Below are 7,814 nucleotides of genomic sequence, written 5' to 3'. Positions count from 1 at the left end.
AATGATATAAAGATAATAATAATAATAGGGTGGGCTGGGGAAAAATACTTTGGTTAGTAGTAATATTTTGACAATGTTCTTTGGTCATTAGTTGCAAAGGTTTAACAACAATGCAAGGTATTGGTGGTAGGGTGAGTTATGAGAGTCCTGTATGATGTTATGTATGCTCTGTAAGTTCACAACTATTACTATATATGTATTGTTTATGTAGTTTATGTATGAGTGATATACTTCAATAAATTTAAAAAAAAGAATAAAGAGGGAAGAGTATTATGGATAGGATTAACTCTACAAATTTGAGGACTTTGATGAAACTGACCAATTCTTTGGGAAAAAAACAAACATTATCTCAAGAAGAAAGAGAAAATCTGAATTGCCTATTAAAGAAATTGAATTCATAATTTAAAAAACTTCCCACAGGGGGAAGCGTACTTGGCCCAATGGATAGAGCGTCCTCCTACCACATGGGAGGTCTGCAGTTCAAACCCCAGGCCTCCTTGACCCGTGTGGAGCTGGCCCATGCGCAGTGCTGATGCGCTCAAGGAGTGCCGTGCCACGCAGGGGTGTCCCCCGTGTAGAGGAGCCCCACGCGCAAGGAGTGCACCCGTAAGGAGAGCCACCCAGCGTGAAAGAAAGTGCAGCCTGCCCAGGAATGGTGCCGCACACACGGAGAGCTGACACAACAAGATGACACAACAAAAAGAAACAGTGATTCCCATGCCACTGACAACATCTCAAGCGGACAAAGAAGAAGACACAGCAAATAGACACAGAGAACAGACAGCTGGAGTGGGGAGGGAGGGGAGAGAAATTTAAAAAAAAAAAAAAAAAGAACGCAGACTTTAGAGACTTGGTTCAAAAAGTCACTGTAGCAATGACAAGAAGCCTAGGGAGGGAGGATCTGATTTTCAGAGTTGCCACATTATAATACTTAAAATGTATAGTTTTCAACAAAAAATTGAGATATGTGAAGAAATGGGAAAAATGGCCCATACACAGGAGAAAAGCAGTCAATGGAAACTCTCCTTGAGAAAGCCCAGTTGTCGGGCTTTCTAGAAAAATACTTTGTCAACTCTTTAAAAGATGTCCAAAGATGGGGAGCAGATGTAGCTCAAGTGGTTGAGCATCTGATTCCCAGGTATGAGGTCCTGGGTTTGATCCTCAGTACCTCCTAAAGACAAACAAACAAACAAATGAAAAAGCCAACTCTCATTGGGTAGCTCAGTAGTTGGGCACCTGCTTCCCATGTATGAGGTCCTGGGTTCAATCCCCAGTACATCCTAAAAAATAAAAAATAAAATAAATATTTAAAGAAATGTTCAAAGAACTAAAGGAAACAATGTCAAAGAACTAAAGAATGAGAAGGATATCTCACCAAATATATAATATCAATAAACAGAAAGTATAAAAGAAATGAAAAATTCACTAGAGGGGCTCAACACAGTTTTGACCTGGTAGAAAAAGAGTCAGTGGGAAGCAGATGTAGATACAGCTCAGTGGTTGAGTGCCTGCTTCCCATGTATGAGGCCCTGGGTTCAATCCTTGGTACCTCCTAAAAAAAATAATGAAAGTGAAAGTAGGCCAATTTGGGTTATACAGTTTGAGTAATAAAAATAAATTTAAAAAAAAAGAAAGAAAAAAGAATGAAGAAAATGAACAAAGCCTCAGAAACCTGTGAGACACCATCAAGCATAATGGGATGCCCAGAAGAGGAGAAAGAGATAGAAGTAGAAAGAACATCTGCAGAAATAATGACTGGAAATGTCATAGATTTGATGAAAAATACTAATTTACACATTCAAGAAGCTCAACAAAGCCACAATAGGATGAATTTTAAAAGATCAAACTGTTGAATGCCAAAGACAGAATTTTTAAAGAACCAAGAGATTCATCACAAACAAGGATTCCTCATTAAGACTGACAGAGGATTTCTCATTAGACACTATGAAGGCCAGGGGATGTGGGATGACATATTCAAAGTACTGAAAGATAATGTCTATAAATGAAGAATTCTAAATTCAGCAAAACTATCTTTCAAAAATGAAGGTAAGAGTAAGGCATTCTCAGATAAACAAAATATGAGGGAATTCCTTGCTAGAAAGCTTGCCCTTACTAAAGAAAATCTTTCAGGCTAAAATAAAAGGGCACACAAATCCATATAAAGAAATAAAAACACCAGTGGAGGTAACTACATAGGTAAATGCAAAACACAGTATACATGATTTTTTTTTTTGTAACTTTTTTTTCTCTATTATCTGATTTAATAGACAACTGCCTAAAACAGTAATGAAAAGTCTGTTGGGAAGCAGATGTGGCTCAAGTGATAGAGCTTCTGCCTACCATATGGGAGGACCTGGGTTCAATCCCTGGGGACTTCTGGTGAAAAAGAAGAAGAGAAGGCATGCCCATGCAGCAAGCCAGTGCCTGCATGAGTGCCCATGTGGTGAGCCAGTGCCTGGAGCAAGTGAGTCACACAGCAAGATGATGATGTGTCAAAAGAGAGACAAGGAGAGAGTTAAGGTGACACACAGCAAAAACCAGGAATTGACAATTGACAGGGAACCTCTCTCCCCATCAGAGGTCTCCAGGATTGAATCCTGGAGAATTCTAGAGGAGAGAAAATGAGAAGAGAAGACAACACAGACAGCAAAAACAGCAGGGCAGGAGGAGGGGAAGAGTGGAAAGTAAATAAATAAATCTTTAAAAAAAAGGCCAGGTTGATGGGAATACTATGCATAACGGTATAATTTTTATGACAACAGCACAAATGAGTGAGCAATGGAGCAAAGTTTCTGAATACTACTGAAATTAGTTGGTTTAATCCAAACTACATTGTTATAAGATGTTAATTGTAATTCCCAAGGCCTCCACTAAAATGACTCAAAATAATATAGTGAAAGAAGAAACGAGAATTAAAATGGTACTTGTAGTGGTTTGAAGCTGTATATACCCCAACAAACCATTCTTAAATCTAATCCATCCCTGTGGATGGGAAACGTTATAAGTAGGATCTTTTGATGAGGTTGCTTCAGTTAAGAAGGTGTGGTCCACTCCAAGCAGGATGGGTCTCAATCCTATTACTGGAGTCTTATATAAGCAGAGTTCAGAGTGAAATTCAGACCGACAGAGAAAGCCACAGACATTAAGAACTTGAAATCAGTGAAACTCAGGAGAGAACAGAGAGGCTGCCATGTGCATTGCCATGTGACAGGCTAACAACCAAGAATCACCAGCAGCCAGCTCCAGAATGTCACAGTCTTCAGGGAGAAACCATCGCCTTAATATTGTCTTTTTTTGGTTGCTGTTGTTAGAACCTTACAATAGGCTTTCTTTTTTTTTATTACACTTTTTTAAAATTAAAGTTAATAGATCACAAAGAACATCACATTAAAAAACATAAGAGGGAGTTGCTCCTGTGTCCTGGGGCTGCTGCTGCTGCGCGGAGGCTGCTCGCTGTTTGGCCAAGATGACGGAGGAGAAGCAGGCCCAGCCCAGCCCATGGAGGAGGAGGAGGTGGAGATGTTCACCTTCCAGGCGGAGATCACGCAGCTCATGTCCCTGATCATCAACACCTATTTGAACAAAGAGATCTTCCTGCGGGAGCTCATCTCCAACTTGTCGGACGCCCTGGACAAGATCCACTATGAGAGCCTGACGGACCCCAGCAAACTGGACTTGGGCAAGGAGCTGCACATCAACCTGATCCCCAACAAGCAGGAGCACACGCTGACCATCGTGGACACGGGCATCGGCATGACCAAGGCCGATCTGGTCAACAACCTGGGCACCATCGCCAAGTTGAGGACCGAGGCCTTCAAGGAGGCACTGCAGGTGGGCAGTGATATCTCCGTTATCGGCCAGTTCGGGGTCAGCTTCTACTCAGCCCAGCTGGTGGCCGAGAAGGTGACGGTGATCACCAAGCACAAAGACGACGAGCAGTATGCCTGGGAGTCTTTGGTGGGGGGCTCCTTCACTGCCAGGACTGACACAGGAACCCATGGGTTCAAAGGTAATTCTGCATCTGAAAGAAGACCAAACTGAGTACTTGGAGGAAAGACAAACAAAGGAGATTGTGAAGAAGCACTCTGAGTTCATTGGCTACCCCATCACCCTCTTTGTGGAGAAAGAACATGATAAAGAAGTGAGTGATGATGAGGCTGAAGAAAAGGAAGATAAAGAAGAAGAAAAAGAAGAAAAGGAGTCTGATGACAAGCCAGAAATAGAAGATGTTGGTTCTGATGAAGAAGAAGAAAAGAAGGATGGTACAAGAAAAAGAAAAAGAAGATCAAGGAAAAGTACATTGATCAGGAGGAACTCAACAAACAAAGCCAATCTGGACCAGAAATCCTCATGATATCAATAACGAGGAGTACAGGGAGTTCTGTAAGAGCTTGACCAATGACTGGGAAGACCACTTGGCAGTGAAGCATTTTTCAGTTGAAGGACAGTTGGAATTCAGAACCCTTCTCTTTGTCCCAAGACATGCTCCCTTTGACCTGTTTGAAAAACAGAAAGAAAAAGAACATTAAGTTGTATGTACACAGAGTTTTCATCATGGATAATTGTGAGGAGCTGATCCCTGATTATCTGAATTTCATTAGGGGCGTGGATCTGTGGATTTCTGAGGATCTGCCTCTAAACATTTCCCATGAAATGTTGCAAGAGAGCAAAATTTTGAAATAATCAGAAAGAATTTGGTCAAAAAGTGCTTAGAGCTCTTCACTGAACTGGCAGAAGATAAAGAGAACTACAGGAAGTTTTATGAGCAGTTCTCTAAAAACATAAAGCTTGGAATTAATGAAGACTCTCAGAATCAGAAGAAGCTTTCCGATCTGTTGAGATACTGCACATCTGCTTCTGGGGATGAGATTGTGTCCCTCAAGGACTACTGCACTAGAATGAAGGAGAACCAGAAACACATCTACTACATCACAGGTGAAACCAAGGACCAGGTTGCCAACTCTGCCTTCACGGAACATCTCCGGAAGCATGACCTAGAAGTGATCTACATGAGTGAGCCCATCGACGAATACTGTGTCCAACAGCTGAAGGAGTTTGAGGGCAAAACTTTAGTATCTGTCACCAAAGAAGGCTTGGAGCTTCCAGAGGACAAAGAAGAGAAAAAGAAACAGGAAGAAAAAAACCAAAGTTTGAAAATCTTTGTAAAATCATGGAAGACATCTTGGAGAAAAAAGTTGAAAAGATGGTGGTGCCAAACCGCTTGGTCACATCCCCATGCTGCATTGTCATGAGCACATATGGCTGGACAGCAAACATGGAGAGAATTATGAAGGCTCAAGCCCTAAGAGACAACTCGACCGTGGGCTACATGGCAGCCAAGAAGCACCTGGAGATCAACCCTGACCATTCCATCATCGAAATCTTAAGGCAAAAGGCAGAGGCCGACAAGAATGACAAGTCTGTGAAGGATCTGGTCATTTTACTCTACGAAATGGTGTTCCTGTTGTCCAGCTTCAGCCTGGAAGACCCGCAGACACACACCAACATGATCTACAGGATGATCAAGCTCGGCCTGGGTATTGATGAAGACCCTACCACTGACGATGACAGTGCTACTGTAATGGAAGAAATGCCACCTCTTGAGGGAGATGATGACACCTTGTGCATGGAGGAAGTGGACTGAGCTTTGCCTGCACGACACTCCACGTGTCCAATAGTCTCTTCATTCCCATCAATAATATGCTTTCATGGATTTTTTTCTCTTCTTTTTGTTACCATTTAAAAAATCTGTATGGCATGACAACTACTTAAGGGGGGAAGATAAGATTTCTTCTACTTTAAAGTGTGATACTGTGATACTTTAGGCACTAAGGCAGAGCTAGTAGTTCTTTTCTCATTTTATGTTGGCTTATGTTTACTGATTGAGGTAACCATTTGTTTTAAGATTTATGTAAACTAATGTTAACTTTGTGGTTGCAAGTGTTTAGCTAACAAGCGGGTTCCTATAGTAGACGGAATCTTCTGCCATTGAAGTGTATGTTCTGAGGCATATACTTTGATGTTTGAAAGAAAGCTTTACTGACTTTTGAGTTTTATCTTAGATCTACTTTTTAAACCTTCCATCACCTGTAGTTAACAACTTTGCATGTATTAGGCCACTAGAAATGAGTATGTTAACCAATTCAGTGGAAGAAAATATATATAGGGCTTGTTTTCCAAAGAAAAGTCTGTAGAGTAGCCCAATTACAAGCCCGCTGAAGCTGTTGTAAGGCAGTGAAAAGACTGCCAGCCTTGAGTGGAAAGGCAGTGCCCACATCCTGCTCTGCTTTAAAAGGTGGTAACAAATATTGGGGAATAAAATGAAAAGTTGTATGAAAAAAAAAAAACCATAAAAGTCTCTCTTTTAACACACTCCCTATCCCCCCACCCCCATCATTTTTGGAAATTGTATTTTTTTGAAGATATATATGTCACAATAAATGTTACATTAAAAAACATAAGAGGTTCCCATATATCCCCCCCCTCCCCACTTCTCCCACACCAACAACCTCCCCCATCATTGTGGCACACTCATCGCACTCAGGGAACACATTTTCGAGCACTGCTGCACCACATGGATAATAGTTTACCCTGTAGTTCACCCTCTTCCTCAGAACATTCAGTGGGTTATGGCAGGATGTATAAAGTCCAGCATCTGACCTTGCAATATCATTTAGGACAACTCAAAAGTCTCAAAAATGTCCCCACATCACATCTCTTCTTCCCTCTCCCTGTCCTCAGCAACTACTGTGACCACTTTCTCCACCTCAAGGCTACTATTTCTTCTATTACTAGTCATGATAGTTTTATAGTAGAATACCAATATGTCCACCCTAATCCATATTTTATTCCTCCATTCTGTGGACCCTGGATGGTGATATCAACTCCACCTCTATATTAAGAGGGGGCTTAGATTCCACATGATGGACGCAATTCTTTTGGTTGTAGTTGTAGGCACTCTTGATTCCCTGGTGTGGTAGTTGACCATCTTCACCTCCCTGTTAGCTGACCTGGGTAAGTCCAATGAACCAGAGTAGGAGTTGCAACTCTGCTGAGGCTTAGGGCCCAGCTGGCACATGGGCAGTCCAGAGATTCAAGTCCCCTGAGTATACCCATCCCTAGCGCCAACCACAGGTTCAGTAAAAGTGACAGAAGAGGCATGTGTAGAAAGGTCACATCTGAGTCCAGCTCCATCACACTCAGGAGCACAAATTCCAAAGTAGGGCCCTCTGACATGGCACAGAACTCCAAATCCTTCTGCCAAGACCATATACCCTGTGGATCTCCATAGCCTTCAGGAGAACCAGTACCTAGGGTAATATCTACTTTGGCTTTTTCTGGGATCCTGCTGAGGCGTGTGTAAGCATGACCCCTCTGACGACCTCCTGACTCTTTCTGAAGCCTCTTAGCCATATACACTCATTTTTCTTTGCCATTTCCCCCTTTTATTCAAGGTCAGAAAACAGTTTTTAACACATGATCCTACATGCAGGCTGAGATATTCTGCTGGTCTGAGTTTACCTTTTTATTCAAGGTCTCTTTCTAGTTGCATCACCAGCTAGTGATTGATAGTAATCCCTCGGCACCAGAGAGGCTTATCCCCAGGAGTCATGTCCCATGCTGGGGGGGAAGCATTTACATGCTGAGTTTGGCTTAGAGAGTAGCCACATTTGACCAACATGGAGGCTCTCAGGAGGTATCTCTTAGGTATCCTGCAGCTCTAGGCCTAGTTCATATTTCAGGCACACAGTCTCATAAGCATAGTCATCAGTATCGAGGGCTCATTATTGGACCATCCTTCCTTGCTGGTCTTT

At 42.1% G+C, this 7,814-nt stretch overlaps 1 pseudogene; it reads left to right on the top strand.

Annotated features, from left to right (window-relative positions):
• The first annotated feature begins 3,466 nt into the window (after positions 1–3,466).
• LOC101413400 (heat shock protein HSP 90-alpha pseudogene) lies at positions 3,467–5,644 on the top strand (annotated as a pseudogene).
• The last annotated feature ends 2,170 nt before the right edge of the window (positions 5,645–7,814 follow it).

The sequence above is a fragment of the Dasypus novemcinctus genome, chromosome 26, assembly GCF_030445035.2.
Source record: "Dasypus novemcinctus isolate mDasNov1 chromosome 26, mDasNov1.1.hap2, whole genome shotgun sequence".
NCBI classification, from domain to species: domain Eukaryota; kingdom Metazoa; phylum Chordata; class Mammalia; order Cingulata; family Dasypodidae; genus Dasypus; species Dasypus novemcinctus.
This window is presented reverse-complemented; position numbering and strand designations above follow the sequence as displayed.